The following is a 19,743-nucleotide window of genomic DNA, read 5'->3' as shown; positions in this document are numbered from 1 at the left end:
TGCTGCTTCCATACCGTGCACTCTGCTTTGCAAACACAGCTCTGGGCTTCTGAGGGAAACACCAGAAAGTGAGGCCAAGAGCTGAGGAGCTGAAGCACGCACCCAGCAGGACGCCAAGAAGCAGCAGAACGCAGTGCTTGCAGAGCCAAAACTCGAGTGGGAGTTTCAAGCATTCCTCGGATTGCTCAACCTCTACCACAGCTTCCTATTGCACGGAGCAGCTGTTGCTGAAGCCCTTGGTTGCTCTCTCAATAGGGAAATTGCATGGAGATAAACTCATGAGCGTGCAGAGATCTCCAGGAATGCCAGGCAGTCATTGATGTCTGATTCAGGGTTCATTCATCTGGGTGAGAAGAGATAACAGAGGGTGCTGTGTTTGCATCGTGTGGCGGTGCTGAGCCGTTCTGAGCCGTGTGCTGTTGGATGGGATGGAGGGAATGGGGCCTGGCGGGCACTGTGCCATCCACTGGGGGAAGTTATGGACAAATGGGCAAGGAAGCACTCATCCCAGTTAACGAAATCATGGCGTTCAGTAATTATGTCTGTGGAGGAGCAATCGAAATCTGCCTCTCGGATTTCTCATTAAACACAGGCGTACCTTTTCAGGTGTGTTCCAGTGGATGCTGTGATGACGAGGTTGTTTACAACCAGGATGAGCTGGCTGGTGGTAACAATGAGAGATCAAGCCGTTCCACTCCAGATGAGGCTGCTGTAGCATAACCTCTCCCTCCCTTGCCTCTATTTGTAGACCAGGGTGTGAGAACGGCTGCTCTGGACCCACAGTCGTGCATGATCCAACTGGAGGGGTGGGCCAATCCCTGGAGAAGCCGTGTTTTGACTCATGCATCCACAACAGCTGCTTTCAAAAGAAGCTCTAATATTATTTGTAGTGAAGGCTTGTTGGTCCTCACTTACAACACATCTAGGAATGCCGTGTTTCCTCAAATCAGCCTCACCAAAGGAGATGCAATGAGCAGTGCTGAGGAAGCCACGTCCATAATCCATTCTCCTGTACCTGAGCCTTCATGAGCAGAGCTCTACAGCTGCAGTAAACATTTACTTGGAGTGGTCTGTGCTGGCCTTGGCCTCACTGCCAAAAGGTAATGCAGAAATCCCTGCTCTTTGTCATTGGTTTGAAACACCTGAACTCTTGTAGGTGACAAGTGAGCAAGTGGCCCTTCCCTCAAAGCAGTGCCTGGATGGGGGGAAATCTGTGCTATCTGATGTGCTCCCATGGACTATGCCATCCCCAAGGAAATCTTGCTGTTAGCTCCTCCTCTCCTGCAGCAGCATCAATGGAGCCGCTGTCCACATTGCTGTTAGGACCATAATGGAGCTCATTTGTCTCTGCTGCTTCAGTTCTGTTTATTTTGCCCAACTAACACGACTGAGGGCAATCCGTTTGCAGATTATGTGTGCTCAAGCATGGAAAGAGAACAGAGAGGACAGAATGTAGAAAAATGAAATTTTAGGGGAAATATCTTAATGAAGGTGGTCTAATACTGTGCCAAGGAACCGTCTCTTAAAAGCTGTGGTGGGTGCTCAGCACATGGCAGGAACATGGAACAGCCAGGCCCCAAAGAGCCAAACAAAGAGCACAAATCCCCAGGAGGCAGCAGAGGTGCTTGGGGATCCTACATCGCTCATCTTCTTCCTATTGCCTACAGGACTGCAGCCCAAACCTCATCATTCCCCTTTCTGCTCTGGGTCCAGCTTTTCCGTTGTGCAGGTTTTGCCTTTCATTGCTTCCATGGTCCTACAGCAAGCAATTCCTTCTCTAGTTTGGTACGTCCTCTCGACTCTGCCATCTGAATCACAGCTGGGAGATGCAGCCCTTCAGCCAGGGATGGGATCAGGACAGCTCTGGGAATACCAGAACTCCAAGTATCAATTCCTGTAGCATTATGTTTTGCCCCAACAACAAAATCTGGGCTGTCATCACAATAAGGTACATCTCCTTCCAGCCACACGTTTTGCAAATGATGTTCCTGGTGCTGGTGACTTCTCTCTTCATTTTCCCCCTCACATTTTTCAGGGATTTTTTCCTTTCTGACTTTCAGGCATGCCGTTCTGGGATGCACATCACCCAGAGGTGACGATGTATGCCTTGCTCACTTTGCACACGTATACATATCGCTCCTTTCTGTGGCAGCTGTTGCAAAATTCCCCATTTGCAGGGCAGTTATTGCAGGGACCCTCAGATCCATAATTAATGTAGTCCAGTTTTGTCTTGATTACTTACCCAACTGCTGCTGGTTTTGCTAGTCTAGCCCTGCCAATCTCCATCACCGTACTGCTTGCTAGGCCAGTGCTCAGAAGTCCCGTAATCCGCAGGGGAATATCTCAGACTTTTATACCAAAAGTTGCCCCTGCATTGCCACCATCATCAGCAGACTGCACGAAGACTTGCAGCTGTGCAAGGGATGGCATGGAAGGTGTGCAGTGCCTCACTGGCAGCCAGAAGGATTTGCACGGCCAGGCCAGGACGAGCTGCACAACATCCTCGTTTCTAATGAAAACATGCATCACCATCACAATTATCTGCTCTGCCTTTTAATTAAAGGGCTGTTGCTTTATCTGCCACTGCTTCCTGCCCACCCCCATCGGAAGCCTCCAACCGAAGTCAGGCTGCAGCGCCCGATTTCCTTCCTGCAGGGAGCAGAGCAGAGAGCAAGGAGGGTTGTTTGCATCACTGGCAGCTCTCCTAGACATTGTTTTGTGTGAACTTAGGTCAGATGGTGAGCAGGAGGTGAGCAGGGCAAGAGGTTTTGCTCCCTTGTCCTGTGAGGCTGTGCCCCAGGTGCGCTCAGCCCCTGGAATGGGCATTGCTGTGGCCAGAGCTGATGGCACATCCACAGCTGGGATGGAGTTGTGACCCCAGGTGTGGGGGGCAGATGAGGAAGGTGTTACTGATGACCTCACATTGTGCCAGGGGAGGGTCAGGCGGATATTAGGAAAATCTCTGAAACAGAGATTGGCACAACTGCACAGGGAGTGTTGGGGTCACCGTCCCTAAAGGTGCTCCAGAGTGAGGGGATGTGGCACTGAGGGACGTGGGCAGTGGGCATGGTGGGGTGGGGTGGGGTTGGAGTGGGGACCTGAGAGATCTTCTCCAGCCCATCTGCAGTACTGTGTCCAGGTCTGGAGCCACCAGTACAAGAAAGACAGCTGTTGGAGAGGGTCCAGAGGAGCCACAAGGATGATCAGGGGGCTGCAGCACCTCCCCTACGAAGAGAAAGTGGGGGAGCTGGGCTTGTTCAGCCTGGAGAAAAGAAGCTGCGGGGTGACCTCATTGCAGCCTGCAGTACCTAAAGGGAGCCTACAGACAGGAGGGGAATCAACTCTTTGAAATCATTGATAACTGCAGGACAAGGGGAAATGGTTTGAAGTTGAGGGAGGGAAGATTGAGGTTGGATGTCAGGGGGAAGTTCTGTGCTATGAGAGTGGTGAGGTGCTGGAACAGCTGCCCAGAGAGGCTGTGATGCCCCGTCCATCCCTGGAGGTGTTCAAGGCCAGGTTGGATGGGGCCCTGGGCAGCCTGGGCTGGTATTGAATGTGGAGGTTGGTGGCCCTGTGTGTAGCAGGGGTTGGAGATTCGTGATCCTTGAGGTCCCTTCCAACCCTGGCCATTCTGTGATTCTGTGGTTCTATGATTTTATCATTCTATGATTCTATACAGCCATATGTGCAGACCCACCCTCGCACTCAGTGCTTTTAAGAGCAGTGACACTTGGTTTTACAAAACCGTGAGCTCACAGCCATCAAAATTTCTCTTTCTTTCCTCCCTCTCTCTGTGCAGACAGGGGGATGCCCCTCAGTCTATACCGGTCCTGCTGGGACCCACAGGGAACATAAGCTGGGAGCACAGCTCATTCCATCCCGTTTGTGAGCTCTTGGAGTGCAGGAATGGCCGCATTCTGCACGGCTCAGTGTTGGCTCACAAGCCTTCGGTTTGGCTCCCACTGCCCCCAGCTCTGCTCCAGCCCTGTGATGCCACGCAGGCTGTGTGACACGGACACGGCAGTGCTGAGCTGCCCTTCCCTCGGCTCTTCTCCCCCCCCGAAGCACGGCAGCGTGCTGCTTGCTTGCTGCTCCCTTCCAGCTGAAGGCTTCAGCTCCTCCATCCCCTGGGTCTTCAGGGACTCTCTGCAGTGCTGGGGAGCACCTGGCCGAGGCCCACACCGCCTAATCACGTCCCCCTGATTAAGGAGAGAGAGGCAATTACCCTTATTTGTCTTGTCAGCGCTTGGATGTGATGTGCGGCTGATGGTAACAGGCAGCCGCTCCGCCTCGGGGCCGCCCCGGGTGATCATTTACATCGCAGTCAGATCTCGGCTCCCGCTGCCATCCTCCCTAACGAAGCTCCAGGTACCTCCCCCCCAACACGGCTGTATCCAGGCAACAAAGACGGGCCGTCCCTCACCAAGGAAGCACTTAGATGAACACCTCCAAAGGCAAAGGATGCCGCTAATTAACCCTTGGGGCAGCGCTGAGCTCTGCTCCGTAACGAGCTCTGCATCCCTCACAGCCCAACGGAGCATCACTCCTACCTGCACTGCAGCAAAGCTGGCTCTTCTCTTTGAACGGCGCTTGGTGAGCGGGGAGGCACTCGGCTCCAGGTGTTCCTCTTTGTGCTCGCGGCTCCTGAGCGAGCAGCACTTGCAGAAATGTCATGTCAAGCTGTCAGGACCTCCTGTAGCCCTTGATAAGGAGCTTAAGGAGTGTGATGGAATTCGGTGGGAATGAGGAGAGCGGGGCTCGGGCTGAGAGAGCCTGATCTGAAGTTTCAGAGACTCCCCCAGGAGGGGGACCTGATGCTCCACTCGCTCTCTCTAAATGCATATAGTAATTCATCAAATCCCGAACGTTTCATTTCGGTATTTCTAAGACTGGTTTTTCGCTTTGGTTTTTTTCTTTTTTCTTTTTCTTTTTCTTTTTCTTTTTCTTTTCTCTCTCTTTTTTTTTTTTTTAAACAAATTTGTAAACACTTCGTACAAAACAGACACAGAAGTGATTCTGCCTCCTCCTCAATTCCCCAAACTCTTCAAAAAATGTGCAATTTCAGCTGAAAATTCCTTCCAAAAAAGGGATGCAGATGGATACATCCTTAGAGCAGACCATGGCTTGCCATCCCATTGCTGCCACACAATACCACCCCCAGCTTTGTCCTGGTACAGTACAGACTGAGATAGAATCCTTCAGGTGGGAAAAGCCCTCTAAAATCATCGTGTCCAACCATCCATCCACCACCATGTTGGCCACCTCCAAGTGAGAGCCAAGCCCAAATCCTTGTGGAATGGCCATTCTCTGAGTGCTGGGGGGGATAAGAAGGGCAGGGATGCCATGTGCAGTCCTGGCAAGATCACAGAGGTGAGTTTCAGAGAGCAACACTGATTTTGAGCAAAGATATTAGATTTTCTTCCCTGAATTCACATAATGCTGAGGTGAAGAGCTGACAGAGGGAGAGGCGGTGCTGAGTGCTGGGACGGGGCTGTGCAGGGCTCATTAGTGGGGGCACGGGGGCGAAGGAAGCTTGAGCAGCTTTAAGCCACCATCTCTGGAGGTGTTCCAGAACTGTGGGGACGTGGAACTGAGGGATGTGGGCAGTGGGGATGGTGAGGGTGGGGTTAGGGCTCGGGTTGTGGGGATGGATGGGTGACTTTCGTGGTCTTTTCACAATTCCACAATCCTACAATCTCGGCGTTTTTGCCTGCTCGGCTTTGTGACCTCGCTGTTCTCTTTGCAGACCCTGTTTGCTCGGACTGACCCTGCTCCAAGGTGCAGACATGGGACACGTTGGTCCAAAGCACGATTCAGCTGAGAATCTGTACAGGTGCCACAGACCCCAGGAGCAATCCCAGGGCAGAGATGTTGCAATCGCTGCTTCCTCTGTTTTCTCCCAGCGAGTGCTCACAGAAAATCCTTCCACCGAAGTTGCTTTTGCCTCACTGGGTGACTTATTAAGTGCATCAGCGATCTCCTTGCAGTGCCTGGGGGAAAGCACAAGCAGCAATTCACTTCCTTGCACCTGGAAAGCCCTCCGGCATCCAGCAGCCCCAGCGATTAGCAGGACCGGAGTGGCTGTTTTTGGGGAGGGGCAGCCTGGGGGCACTGCTGTGTGGTGGAAGCTTGTAGCTCTCTCTTTAATTGGAGGTGAATTTAATTTCAGTAATGAGCCTGGCACATTCCTGCTCCTGATTAGATTTGCGCGGTGATTAACCCAGCAGATATTCACTTGGCCAACAGCCCAGTTCTTTCCAGTCGCAGTGGACCGAAACCATCCGTGCCGTATTCCCACACTGGGAAGCAAGGTCACCAAAGGGCACTGTGGCAGAGGGATTCCAGCACACGCTGCTTTCCTAATATTGTGCTTGAATTTCCAGCTCCCCCCATTCGGTCCTGCTGCTGGAGGGCACCTTTCCCAACCAGACCCCTTAGCGCCTGTACCAAGAATCAGGGCGCAGTGACGACGGCCGTGCTCACTAACGAGATTTTTTCCATCCCTTAGGGACTGTCCGAAAGGGAAATAAGGCAGGATCAAGAGATTAGCACGTGTGGTTCACATCCACAGTTTGGCCTTGTTGGCATATTGTAATATGGCCCAGACGCTTGGGAAGGTGCTTGATGTAAGCCAGCGTGACTGACATCTCCCCATACGGGATGTGAAGGCTGTCAGATCTCAGGTTATTGAGTGTCCCACTTAGTGACAAATATATACACCAGCTAAGTAGGGCACAGAGCTCCGGCTTCACCCTGTCTGAGCTCAGTCTGGAATCACAGCCACGGTTTCCCTGTGACCACCTGCGTAGTGGCAGCACTGGTTTCATAGAGCTGTTCCTGCAGAAGGCCTCTGTTCCCTTGCAATCCAAGGGGATAACTGCTCCAGCAATTATTTCTAGGTTCTTTTTGCCTTGCCCTGTTCAAGGATCTTGCTCTGTATTTCACTGCTTGGCTAACAGCTCACACTGCATACAAGACCTCAGCAGGAGGAGTGTGTGTGGGGTCAGCCCCACCACCAGCACCGCACCGTGCAGCCCGAGCTCCTGCGTGGGGAGGGGGCTGCACCTCAGGGAGCTCTGGAATCAAAGTGTGCTCTAAGTGGAAGAGAAGACTTTAAGCGACACAAAACTGAAGACTCGTTAAGGTTGGAAAAATCTCTTAAGATCACTGCAACAAGTTGCTCCAGGAGGCTGTGGATCCCCATCCCTGCAGGCATCCAAGGCCAGGCTGGATGTGGCTCTGGGCAGCCTGGGCTGCTGGTTGGTGACCTGCACACAGCAGGGGGTTGGAACTGGAGATAATTGTGGTTCTTTTCAACCCAGGCCATTCTACGATTCTATGGTCATTAAATCCAGCCACCAACCCGTCACTGCCATGCCCACACAGAACCCTAGTGTTCTTCTCCTGCCTGAATGATTCTAAAATCATCTGGTCCAACCATCAACACACCGTGTCCACCCACAGAACCACAGACTCAGTCATTAAGGTTGGAAAAGCCCTCCAGGATCATCAAGTCCAGGCATCAGCCCACCGTGCCCACTCACAGCATCACTGAATCCTTCATTTTGGAGAAGACCTCAAAGATCTTCCATCCCCATCGTGCCCACCGAGCTGTGCCTTCACAACAAGCCCCCTGGGCTGATGGAAGCAGGGCAGCACCCTGTCTTTTGGATTCAGCTCAGGAAGAATTAACAGGGAACAGCGCCTTGAGAATAAAGAACAGGTGTTAGTCCAGACTCAGGCTCTCATGCCAGGCAAGGATTATTTTATTATAATTAATATTCTTACTTCTTATAGTTAATTACTGGCTGAATCTCAGTGCTACAGGACTGCCTCCATCTGCACTCCAGATGATGCTGCACACTTGGAAATGCGTTGTTAGAGCCCAGCAGCTTCTGCAGATGACTGACTATGCAGCCACCAGAGCTGGGGGGGGATATTATGGCCTCACAGTGAAATCTCCTTGCAAGCTAATCCCTGCAAACTGCTCTGGTTGTGTTTGCCACCTCCTTTGTTCGTGAATATTTGGTAGAAAAACATTCCCTCGCAAATAAGCACTCGTGAAAAGCAAACAAGTCCTAATTACTCGTGCAAATATTCTCATCTGAATGCTTATGCAAATACACGTGCCCACGTGAGGTCCCGTATCAAACAGCCATGAATATGCATCTGCATGAGAAAACACACAAGGTGTGAAAGAAACCACATTCTGAGTGTCCTTCATTGGCTTGGAAAGGGAGCAGAAGGGAAAGGCTCTCCTTGGGCTGCAGCTGAAGCTGGGCTCACAGGGGTCAGGCCATCAAATTACACATACTGTTTTCTACAAATATTAATATTAATTAATAGGATTTCAGGGAAAGTGATTGGTCAGCTTGGAGTAAAATCAGTGGGTCAGGAGATAACGATGGTTAATTAAAGCAGAAACACCCAGAATACATTCTTAGGATCTAACATGATGCTCACAGAGAACCAATGGAGTGACTGTAAGGACAGAGCACGATGTAAGTGTGCTTGTGATTCCTGTGGGTCAGGTGGCACAAGATGCTCTCCTACAACATTTTAGGTGGAAGCTGAGGCAGAATGGGCTCTTTGGTGGTTGAAAACAGGCTCAGATGGTGGTGAGTGATGGACTGATGTCTGCTTCAAAACTGGTAATGGCTGAGGGCCCCAGAGTGACTCATCATTTAACATCTGGACGATGACATGATGCTCAACATCAGCAATGCACACATGATGAAAGACCAAGTGAGGTGGGCGTTATGCGAAATAGCAGGACATCAATCCTACAGTTATCTGAACGGGAACTGGATGTGAAGACACCGGAGCAGCAGCCACAGGCTCAGGCTCAGAAAGGTCAGGGCTGGCACCAGAGAGCCTTCCTCTCCAGGATGTCCCAGCCTTGTCCAGATGGAGGTCTCCATTCTCTAAGATTTGGCTCAGCAGAGCCGTACAGCCATCCTGGTGTCATGCTGGGGTTGTCCTGCTCCAAATGCCAGGTCGGACTGCAGACCTCCACACATCTTTGCCCAGCTCTGAGCCGGGGACCCAGGCAGATCAGTGTACCAGCAGCTCCCTTGAAACCCCATTGAGTGCAGGACACGAATCCCTGCCAGGTCCCGCACTGCTGGGCTGCACGGAAATCCCATCCCTCCATCTGCACGGCTGTGGGTAGGGGAGAAGTTTGTTGGGAACAGATTCCTCCCCAAACCCACCAGGAAAGCCCATAGGGTCAGAGGCACTTCGTCCTCCTGGCCGTGTGCTCTCTAGGAGTTCAGACCGATCCACAGTGACACCACAGAAGTAAGGGACAAGTATGCGTCCCTTCTAACAAGAGACATTCTATGGCTCTAAGGAACAATGAGACTCGAGGTCAGGAAGACCTGCTCACCCAGTGACCCCCCCACCCACACTGCAGCCAGTGGCACTGAGCACGAGCTCATTTTCCTTGCCTTAACAACCCACACCTATGGCATATTATAATTCTGGATAGCAGCGTGCAAGCAGGACACAGATCTGTGCTGTATACACGCACTCAGTTCCAGGTGCAGTTGCTCTTTCCCTGTGGTCACAGCTTTAATGTGCTGAGGATTTGCTGAGATTTCTCTTTGGCCACAAGGTCACCCAGTACGTGCTGAACTGCCTGCATGAACACAATTACTTTGCACAAACTTTAAACAGAGGGACACCAAAAAGAAATCCAACGAGAAACATCGCCCTGCTTTCCTGTGCTCAAGTCTCATCTGAAAACCCATCTGAGATCCTTCAATTTTTCATTCTGAGATGACGGATGTGTTTGTCTAAACATCTGTGGTAGCTGGTTAACAGGATCAGGCCAGCATTAGACTAGACCAGATAGAGATAATCTTTTCCAGCCCAATAACAGCAATAACATTAATGCTTAAATCCTCCTCTTCAACTCCATTTCTCACCCAGACACGCTACCCCCAAACCAGGCAGTCGCACCACCAGTCCTGCTGCTGCATAGAATGGCTTGAGCTGGAAGGGACCTCATCATCGTGTTCCACCCCCTGCCACAGGCAGGCAGGCAGGGCCACCAACCTCCAGATCTGGTAGCAGACCAGGTTACCCAGGGCTCCATCCAACCTGGTCTTGAACACCTCCAAGAATGGAGCATCCAGGCAAAAAATAAGAGATGTTTCATAATTTTAAAAGTATTTCCTATAATTGGTGGATGCATTTCACAGGGCTGCTGAGAACAGAAGGAAACACCAATGAACAATCACTGCCACAGTAATTTAATGTGTTGATGAATGCCTGCTTGATTTGCTACCTTTACTGGAGGAAAGCTGGTGGGCACACTTCTCTTCCAGAGAGCAATTTTCCTAGAACAGACAGGAGTTTAATGGGTTTTCAGGAAAAACTTCTATACAGAAAGGGCTGTTAAACACTGGAGTGGGCTCCCCAGGGAGGTGGTTGGGTCACCACCCATAAATATGCTTAAAAACCATTTGGATGTGGTGAAAAGGACCTGATTTAGTGGTGGGTTGTTAGAGTTAGGGTAGCATGGTTAGGTTGCGGTTGGACTTAATGATCTCAAAGGTCTTTTCCAACCTAAGCAATTCTACGATTCTATGATTCTATATTGATAGCAAAAAGCTTCCAACGCTGGGAAAGGAAGAAAGAAAAGAGGCAAAGACACAACACTGCTGCACAAAGCCGAGTCCTCAGGTCATCACTGTTAAATATGTCCACAGATTGGCGAAGCAAAGACGAACGTCCCAGACAAACCACTTGTGCTGCTCAGTCTCTTCTTTCTTTGTGACGGCGCTTCGATTTTCCTCCCCTTGACTACAAATCACACAGTGCACCGGGTCATCCTTACAGCACATCAGAGTGCGGGGTATTTTCCAAATCCTGTGATGAGAACGTCGTTAAAATGCTGGCAAATGAAGTCTGTAGAGATTGACTGGGATAAAGCACGTGCAGGAATCCATTCACCACCACCCCGCGGTGACAAAGCAGCCACGATCAGAGCGAGGCAGCCGAAGGCACACGGTGACTCTTTAATGACAAGCATCAGTTTAATTTGATTGCTGGGAATAACGGAGCGTTGCATTCCCTCCACTCATTTCAGTGGATGTGAGCACAGTTCATTGGAAGGGACGCGTGTTTTTCCCTGGTGCTCCCTCTGCAGTTGGAGATTGACGCCCAGCTGCAGTGCTGGAGCCAAGTGTGGGGCGGACGGATGCACGGACCCGTCGGGGTCCTGATACTCCTCTTGGAGCACTGGTTTTGCCATTTGTTTCACTGCTTCATGACAACAGTCTCGCCCACTTTGCCCACCCACAAAGACCAGAGGGGCAGTTTTGTCAGCAGCCCCACAAGTGCTGTGCACCAGGCCCCCCCTCCATCTCAGCTTGCACACAAGTGCTGCAGAAAAGGCTGAGCGTGTGCTTGGGACGTGCTGCACATCTGTCAATAAGTCATGAGCCCTTTGACAGCGGTGTTTCTTGTCAGGAGCATGTCAGAAGGAAAACATTTGCTCCAAAAATCACTGTATCTTTCAGAATCCCTTGGAAACAGGCAGCAGTCACACAAGTGCTTTCTTTTGGAGGGGTAAAAATCCCCTGTACAGCGCATGGTTTTCCTTTGGATCTACGTTTCCACAGTGCTGTCTGTGCAACCTCAGACATTGTCCCGCTCCTTTAAATGCCTCCTACTGTTCACTCCCATTCCAAGGCAACGTCATTTTCCATCTCATTCATAGAATGGTGCTGGTGAGGTCAGCTCTGCTCCACCTCCAGGGATGCTCCCACGGAGCGCTGTCTCAGTGTGATAAGAACCCACGCAAGAAATTCCCTGCACAAAAAAGAAAGGGAAGAGCAGGAGTCCCAAGCGCAACACACAAACTATGCTGATCCCTCAAAATGGGACTCCATCACCCTCCATGAAAAGGTTTGGATTGGATGGTGGACAGCTGGACTGGATGATCTCGTAGGTCTTTTCCAACTTTGGTGGTTCTGTGGTTCTGTGAAAAGCAGGATGATGAGCGAGCACCTCGATGCACAGAAAGCAAGAGTGCCTAACGAGGAGGCTTTACAGCCTTTCGAAAACAGGGCCTAGAAATCAGTCTCTGCTAAAACTTTAAAATATTGGATCTCAAAATTAAAATGTAAGTCTGTAAAATTAAATCCCGGGTGCCTGAAAAGTTTGGAAAACAGAGAAAATCAGATACCACGATGACTGCAGTCACAGCACCATAGGATGCTGTGGATTGGAAGGAACTCGCAGAAACACCCCCCAAAAATAATAAGAAGAAAAGACACCACAAAGCATTCAAAACCAGATGGCAGCTTTTCTTTTATTATTATTTTGCAGCAGTTTTGCAGTGTGTGAGTGAAAGGCAATATTCATTTTCAGTTTCCAGTAATTCCTAGAGCTCCCCGCAGGCAGCATTACTGTCATCCACTGCAAATAATGTGATATTTTCAGAGCTGAAGACATTTTTCACTCGCTCAGATCCTAACTTTTTCAGCACACCTCGTGCCCTTTCATTGCTGTGCTGCAAATAAACAGCACGTAATGGGAGAATTTCCTTCAAAGGTACAACAGGCGAGTTCAAGCGTTCAGCTGGAGGAATCACTGCTTCCAAACACAAACATAACCTGATGAAATGGTTGTTTGCTCAAGAAGAAATGGAGCACTGCATGGCAGAGCACGAGAAGCACCTCTATTGGTCAGTGATGCAGACACCCAGCTCCTGAAGCTTGCAGAGAAATTCTCTCATGTCCTTCTCACTGTCTGACTTGAGGTAGTACGTGAGGTTGTGGTTGGACAGATGCAGTGTTTTAGAGCTGACAATCCGTGCAGTGGCGTTGTGGAGATTCATGCTGCCCCGGATAACGATGCCAATGTCATCTCTGTCCCTGTGATGTGTGAAAGGAGAGTGAGAAAAATGCCGGGGAGCAAAGCACCGCCTCGACTCCCGGCTGGGAACGCCTCTGCCCGCTGCAGCGAGCTCTCTGCCTTCCCTGCAGGGCACAGGGACTTCCAGCCCGGTTCCAGCCCCGCTGGGCTCTGCCCAGGGTCAGCCCCTTTGTCGCTTCCCCTCTCCAGCGACTTACCAATAGTAGTGGAGCCACGTGTCCTTAATTTCAAAGCAGCGATTCTGGTACCAAAATATATAATTTGTCCATTTCTTGAAGTGAAAGACTTCTGTGTCCATGGCTGTGGGGATGGCGTGGGCTAAAAGCGAAAGCTGTTTGAAAGAGAAAGAGAAAGAGAGCAATTTTTTTCTTAAAGGGATCACCCAGCAATAGTCATAGGATGATAGAATGGTTTGAGTGGGAAGGGACCTTCAAAAGCCATCTGGTCTGAGTCCCTGCAATAAACAGAGACACCCGCAGCTCCATCCGTGCTCAGAGCCCCTCCAGCCAGAAAGGTGAGGCACCCCGTGGGCTCAGAAGCTGAGCTTCAGCTCCAAGGGCAGAGCAGCAATCTGCCCCATCCACACTGAGCGTTCAAACATCACAAAGTCAGCCTTCAGGTTGGGCTCAGTGGGTCCACGGCCAGGTGTGCGCATGGTGTGACACAGCTGCGTTGTGGCTCAGGTTGGAGATGGGAAAGGGCTCAGAAAACCTTGCTGGGATTAACCTGGGGAAGTTACAGCCACAGATACTCCAAAGACTCGTTGGTAGTTCAGCTGGCTTCTACATCAGTGCTCTTGAATTGAAAGATTATAGTTTGCCATCTTGAAGGAGCTAATGTCACAAAAAGGAGAATGCTTTAATTGTCTGGAAGGCAAACTGCAGCGAAGACAGTCTGAGCAGAGGGCAGGTGCTTAATTCTGCCATCTGGCAGAGCTCCCACCGCGCCTCCATGAGAAGCAGAGATCTCCAAGGAACAAACTGCTGCTGCACATCCACCTTCTGTGCTGCCTGGGGAGCTGCAGTGCTGGGGAGAGACAGAAAACGGCCCGAGGTGGAGAGGATGCAGTGCAGGGATGAAGGTGTTGCCCTTTGCAGACATGGAGATGCTCTCCAGCTCTTGAACCTCTCCTGCCTCGCACTGCTGTTCTGCAAAGTGCTCCCAGCCTTCCCTATGGCTCTGCTCCGTGTGCCTCTTTGAAGAGTGTGAAATTCAAGTCTAAGAGAAACCTGTACTGTGCAGGCACGTTCCACACGAACGATGGAGAAAGAAGCTCCCATCTGACATTCAGCCCAGGGAGGGCTGATGGATGAAGAAATATAGGATATAGGATAGGATAGATGGAGAAATATAGGAAAGAGATTCACCTCGTCTCTTAAATTCCACCACTCACAACACCACGCTATTCCTTAAGATTTTCTTGCCTGACTTTGTGTACTGAAATGGCTAAAATTAGCCACAATCTCCTAATGAAGAGCCCCAAACGTCCTCAGGGGGATCTCTAGAAGGAGAGCAGCTGGCTGGTTGCTGGAGGAGAATGAAGAGTAGGTAGAACAGCCACTGCAGCCCTCTTAGGCCTCTGCAATGAATCGCTTGCAGCAGTCTCAGTCAAAGATCTCATGCAAACAGGCTGACACAGACCTGAGATCCCTTTGCAGAGTAGAAATGATACAAGAGAAGCAGAACCTGATCAGAAGTGCCCAGGATTCCAGCAAGCACAACGTCCTGAATCATGCGTGGTTTCTGCCACTTTTGGATGCGGCCCACAGCCCTGGAGTTACAGAAGAGAATATGGAATGAACAGCAAGAAAGCTTGATCTGAAATAAAGAGGGGCGACGTGGGTGTGAGTACATGCAGGTGGGCAGAGCAACATCTGCTTTTTGAGTAATGGGTAATGTGTAAAGTGGCCAAGAAGGGCAGAGGCTGAGGGGGAGCACCAAGCAAATAATTAAGATAGCAACAAAGAGGGAAAAAAGAGACAGATGGGATAAGGGCATCATCCTGATGGCAGCACATCCCTCTGCTGTGCTGACCCGGCAGGACAAGGAGCTCCTTGCTCGCCCTGCTCTGTGCAGCACGATCCTGCAGATCACTCTGCAGTAATGAGCTGCAGCGTGCGGCTGGGAGTGGGGAAGTGGAACAGGAGGAGAAGCTAACGAGGTCAGAAGACAGCAGGTGGCATCGCCGTGAGGAGAGGGGAGAGGATTCAAAACCTGCTGCAATCGCGGCAGCACCTGCCTGGGATGGAGCCCCGGGGCTGGGAGAGTGAAAGGAGGGAGGGGGTTCGTGCGGCACCACAGGGCTGCGGGTCTTTCTCCGCTGTTTGTTTCACAGGTTAATTAGGTCAGTGCTGCCCTTATAGGAAACCCGAGGCTGGCCCGTGCTCCAGCTTGCAGGATCGTGGTGGGCAGGGCAGTGATGCGCTGGAAGCCTGCACATGTGGTGCATTTCACCTCTGCGTTTGCCCTCAGTTCTGGAACACCGAGCTGCTGCGTAAAGCAGCGCTGAGAAATACAGCAAAACTGGGGCAGGCCATAACGTGGTCAGCATGGAGGAGAGACTGAAAAGATCCATTGCTGCCCAACACCAGCACCACCACTCCCAGGGGTTCTTCAGAAGGAAAAAGACAAAATCAAGATACAACTTACCCTGACCTTGACTCGCAATTTTGTTTGACAGCATTATAAAAGCTTAAGCCCTAGATCCTTGGGTACTGAGGTATGAAGCAGCTTGCAGAGGGAAGAAGAGAGGGCATCCCTTCCTGCAGAGACTGTTACACCACTCAGCCCCATGAAACCCTTCCTGGCCTCTGGTTCACAGAACTGGTGAGCCACTGGACACAGGTGTGACACAATCTCTTGGTTCTTATACCCACAACTGTGTTATTATTAAAGGATCGGGATGGCAGTAACTCCCAGGTCCTACCATTGGAGGAGCAATTCTGGTTCCTTGGTGGAAGAGCCGATCCCCAGGGACAGGGCTGGCATGACGCAGCGAGTCCCCATGCAGGGAGCTGCCCTTCCATTATACCTGTCCACTGCAAGAATCGCTCTGCACCTGAGGATGTGGATGACAGATGGCAGTGTGATGAGGGCTGCAGCCATCGCTCCTGCAGTGTCCAAGGTCCGGTCTCGTGCTGCTGGCAGCTCACACCGCTGCAGATGCTGGCTGGGAGCTGCCCCACGTGCACTCTCTGATCTAGTCAAGGACCACGGCTGAGCAATGGGTCTCCTGGGCACCACCTCTCCCTTTCGTGAGTTCTGGAAGCCCTCCAGGCACAGACCCGGGGCTCCAGTGCAGTTGCTTCAAACCTCACCCACTCACCCGTGCTGCTTTTCATCTGGTGCTGGTTTGTTCAGCCTGTCCCTAACAAGTGACCCGTGAGGATTCCGGCAGTGTTTGTGCTACCGCTGATTAGCAAACAGCCGTGTGACCTGCTGAGAAAATCTAAGTCAAGTCCTTGTCTAGCTGCTGACCCATGTAAACAGCAGGAATTACTGCTCCAGCTGGAGCGATGCGGGTCTGAGGTCAGGGGATTAAGCTACAGGGAGCGAGGGCTGCTTTGCTTCTCAGTGACAGCCTCTGCACGGAGGCTGAGTGACTTCCATGCACAAGCACTAACTTCCTGGCTCTGGTAGATGAGCCGTCCTTGGAGACAAGCAGGGAGCATCCATCTGTTTGATCTGCTTGCCTCATGGGTCTGGGAAACCGGCAAAGGGTGCAGGGCAAACAAAAGGAGCTTAGAGAAGAAGCAGAGTGAGAAACAATGGGGAAGAGACGTGGCACCCAGCACTTGTGCTGCAGCAGCAGGAGGCACCAGAGCAGCGGCGAGTGCAGCGCAGTCACTGAGGGCAGTGGAGCATCGTGAACACAGTGTGACAATCCTGCCTTTCCCACGCAGGCAAGGCCACAGGCACCAGGCTCAGTGTTCTGCTCAGGTCTCTTGAATGCTTGATTCCACCAAGTTTGCAGTGATGCCTCTGGCTGAACCTTCCATCCTTTGGATGCTTGGAGGAAATTGTTCTAGCAAATGGGCATTCAGAATTATCCAGGTTGTCCTCAGTGCTCAGGCAAAAACCTGATCCGTACACACACACTGCCATCTCTCTCAAAGGTGATGCTGCATCAAGGAAAGAAAAAGAAACCATCTCTGCTCTACCTGTGACCTCTCCCCTTGTTCCTCTTGAGAGGCACACGTAAAGCTCCCTGCCCAGGAGAGACAGCTGTACTCATTGGTATCATTGGGGTTACATGGAATGGAGGCGAGGACACAAAACACAGGGGATTTTTGCCGAAATTAATGTTTTCTGAAGAAGTCTCCTCCTCTGTGGCCATGGCTGGGAGCTGGCTGCCGTGACACAGCTGCTCCTGGCACAGTGCATTAGGGAAAGAGTCCCAGATGTACTGGGGCTGGGGTGACATGAATAATAGAGGAGTTCTGAATGAGCAGTTTGCCTGCACCTCCAAGACCCTTCCAGCGAGGGTCCCGTTTTGCAGGGTGCCCCCAGCGGAGCTCCGGCAGCATCTCACCACCCAAACTCCAACCCCTCCCCAAATCCAGGGCACAACGCGGGTTTCTCCTTTGTCTCTCTCCCATCTGCTCTGTAAGCTGATCGCCCACAGCAAGTGTCTCTTACATAGTGGAAACCCATCCTTCCCCTGCTCTGCTGCCATCTCTCGTGCCTGCTGCCTTGTCTCGGTGCAGATAATTTCCTAGCCTCCACTCATCTGGGTCGCTCATCAATTTAAACATGAGTTTGAAGCTCTCAGCTGCGCTGCCTTGCCCCATCAGCACACACACACAGGGTTTGCTTCTGCTCAAGATAAGCAAGCAATTTCTTTCTCTAAAAGTTCTTTGGGAAAGCTATGGTGTACAGCAACGAGCCTTGCAACACTCCCAGCTTCGACTGCTTTGTGCCTTAGTATCATATCCCTTCGTTATTCACCTAAGCACCCCGTAGTTAATTGCAGAGCTCACACTTTTTCTTGGCTCGCTTGCTTCCTGCTGCTTCATGATTCATTACTTGTCAATGAGTCTGCACGGTTCCCCTGGCAAAGCTCATTCCGAGCTGTGCAGGAATCCTCCCCTCTGCCCTTTGGCGGAGCTTTCGCTGCTAAAGCGTGTGGATGTACTGCTGAATTGCTGCTGAGGTCCGAAAGGTTTTGTTGATCCTGGAGCAGGGCCCCAGCTGGTCCCTGGGCAATGGTTTGTGCTCAGCTGAAATGGACTGAGAAGGTCCACCGCACCCTGGAAACACAGATATTGTCGTCGTGTGCCCAGCAAGCTTCTGCCTCCCAGGGCAGCAAAGCAGCATGGAGAGAATCTGTAAGAAGGCAAAACTCATGGGCTGAGGTAGTTCAATAGCACAGAAAAGGAATGAAAAATAATGCCCTTATCATCCACAACCAGTGGGAGTCACAGGGAGTCAGCCTGCCCGTGAGCCCTCAGCCAGGAGTCAAAGCAATACATATTGTACATATGGAGATCTGTACACTCCAGGCTTGGCGCCCGTGGTTTTGCTGAACCTACCCCCAAATGAAGTGTTTTCTGATCCCTGACGAAGGTTCTCATCTGCACCAATAGGACGGCCATAACTGCAAACCTGCAAGAGAGCAGCCAGCCGTGGTGGGATGACAACAGAGCCTTGTGTGTGAGTGCCACGATGGATGCCGTGCTGCCATCAGCAGCAACCATGGGCACCTCCAGGAGCTCCTGGAAAGAAAAGGAGCAATGTGAGCTTCATCAGACACCGCCGCAGGGCGTGAGCTGCATTCTCCTTGCATTGCCCTAGGACTGAGTCATTCAAGGCCTTGCAGGGAGAAGTGAGGGTGAAGGATCAGTGTGCAAGCAGACTTGGGCAATCGTTTGGGGCACTTCCCTTCCTCTTGGGAATCTGTTGGTGAACGCCATGGGAACAGACCATTCACCAGTGGTGATGATGGGTGAATCAGTTCTCCGTGCTCACAGCCGTGCCCCATCCGTTGCTGCACACGGACAAACTTCTTCCCCTGGAGCAGGGCCCAGGCAGCAGGCTGCACGGTGGGGGTCTTCATCTCTGAAGCAGCATCCCTCCCCTTTGCAGTTGGATAATGGCAATGATTTCATTTTTGTTTCACTTTCTTCCTCCTCACCAACATTTCTTTTGTCCCTTTCTTCCTTTACAAATGTTAATTTCCGTCTTTGTCTCAGCTGTAGCTGTTTCAGTGCATTGTCTTTCGCCAACCGAAATGAATTCCTCCTTGATAGGCAGATCTTAGAAAAACATCACACAGCAGCCTGGAACGAGCACAGCTGAAGCAGCTGCCTGGCTGAAGAGAGAGAAAAGAACAAGTTGGTTTGAGAAGCACCTCCAACACAGAAGAGCTTTGCAAACTTCAGGCCATGTTCTTGATGTATTCATCAGAGAGGCATTACTTTGAAGCAAGAAACAGACAGCTGGGCAGGGTTTTATATTCCTGGGTTTTATGATCTTCAGCTGGACTAAGAAGAGAGACTGGAAACGACGTGCCAGCCTCACCTCCATGCATGGAAAGTCATGGAGAACGGCCTCCTGGAGTCCTCATCCAAAGTTGTGTGGGATGAGGCAGCAGCCAGAAACAGAAGGGGCTGACCACAGACAAACCATGGCCAGGCGACAGCAGTGCCTTCTATGGCTAAACAATTATCTGGATGAGGTCAAAGTGTTGATGCAGTGTGTCTTGATTTCATTAAAGCTTCTGACGCTGCCTCGTGCAGAAGGATCACCTGGAAGGCAATGCAATTCAGTCTGGGCAGAGCTGCACTGAGGTGCTTGAAAAGTGGCCAGCAGACTGGGCCCAGTGCTCAGCAACAAGGGGCTGGTACCCATGGTGTT

The sequence above is a fragment of the Tetrao urogallus genome (genome assembly GCF_951394365.1).
Source record: "Tetrao urogallus genome assembly, chromosome: 23".
NCBI lineage: Eukaryota > Metazoa > Chordata > Aves > Galliformes > Phasianidae > Tetrao > Tetrao urogallus.
This window is presented reverse-complemented; position numbering follows the sequence as displayed.